Source organism: Octodon degus, unplaced genomic scaffold (genome assembly GCF_000260255.1).
Source record: "Octodon degus isolate 3935 unplaced genomic scaffold, OctDeg1.0 scaffold00228, whole genome shotgun sequence".
NCBI lineage: Eukaryota > Metazoa > Chordata > Mammalia > Rodentia > Octodontidae > Octodon > Octodon degus.
This window is the reverse complement of record NW_004524804.1, coordinates 382,941-384,386: the sequence shown is the minus strand read 5'-3', so window position 1 is coordinate 384,386 and position 1,446 is coordinate 382,941.

The window sequence follows — 1,446 nt, the reverse complement described above, 5'->3', positions numbered from 1 at the left end:
AGACAGACAGACAGACAGACAGAGAGGCAGAGAGGCAGAGAGGTAGAGAAAGACCGAGGACTGAACCCACAGCCTTCACCTGGAGACACGTCCCCAGCCCCTTAACTTTTTATGTGTTTATTTATTTATTTTTGAGACAGAGTTTCACTAAGTGGCTAAACACACCTGGAGGGTATAGGTAGATAGGTGATAGACAGACAGACAGACAGACAGACAGACAGACAGACAGATAGAGGCTGAGAGGCAGAGAGGCAGAGAGAGGCTGGGGATAGAATCTACAGTCTTCACCCAGACATCTCCCAGACTATTTATTTATTTATTTATTCATTCATTCATTCATTCATTCATTTATTTTTGAGACAGAATTTCACTAAGTGGCTAAACACACCTGGAGGGTATAGGTAGATAGGTGATAGACAGACAGACAGACAGACAGACAGAGGCTGAGAGGCAGAGAGGCAGAAAGAGGCTGGGGATAGAATCTACAGTCTTCACCCAGACATCTCCCAGCCTATTTATTTATTTATTTATTTATTCATTCATTCATTCATTCATTCATTCATTCATTTTTGAGACAGTTTCACTAAGTTGTAAACTGCTGCAGCTGATCTTGAACTTGTGCTCTTCCTGCCTCCACCTTCCAGAGTGTTGCGATTACAGATTATAGGCATGTGTCTCCACTCTCATTCCTTCTTTACTTTTGGTCCCACCTAGTCCCTCTGCCTCTTAGATGATGCCATCTATGTTCAGATTGCATCCTCCGCCTCAGTTTACTGACCCTAAGCATCTCCTGGAAGCACACTCAAAGCCATACCTCACAATGTGCTTTATGGGCTGGGTGAGATAGCTCAGCAGTCTATTCGCCTGACTGGCAAGCACAAGGACCTGGGTTCCACCCCCGGAATCCTGGGCACGCCGTGCCACTCCAAACCTGGGCATGCAAAATCCAGTAACATTGCCATACAGGGGGTACTTGGGCATCTGTCAGGGCAAGTCCTTCCCTTATTCTTTTTTTTCTTAATTTAATTTTTACTTTAGTTTTTTTCTTTTTTTTCTTTCTTGTCTATTGAGTCAGGGTCATACTATGTACTTCAGGCTGGCCTTAAACTTACTATGTAGGCAGACGACACTTAAGCTTGTGTTGATCCCCCTGCCTCAGCCTCCCAAGTGCTAGGATCGAAAGCACGTGCCACCACATCTGGCTAAATTTTTATTTTGAATTGACAATAATTTTATGTTATGTGGTACAATATAATATTAAGAAATATGTGTGCATTATTCAATAATCATACAAGCTTATCCAGGTGAGATCATGTTGCTATTTTTGTTTCTGTGCCTCACTTTTCCTACCATAGGTGACTGCATCTTGGCTAGTGAGAGGAATTTTGCAGTCAGTGTGGGAGCACAGGCATCTTTTATGTTATCTATATATGGTATATATAATTT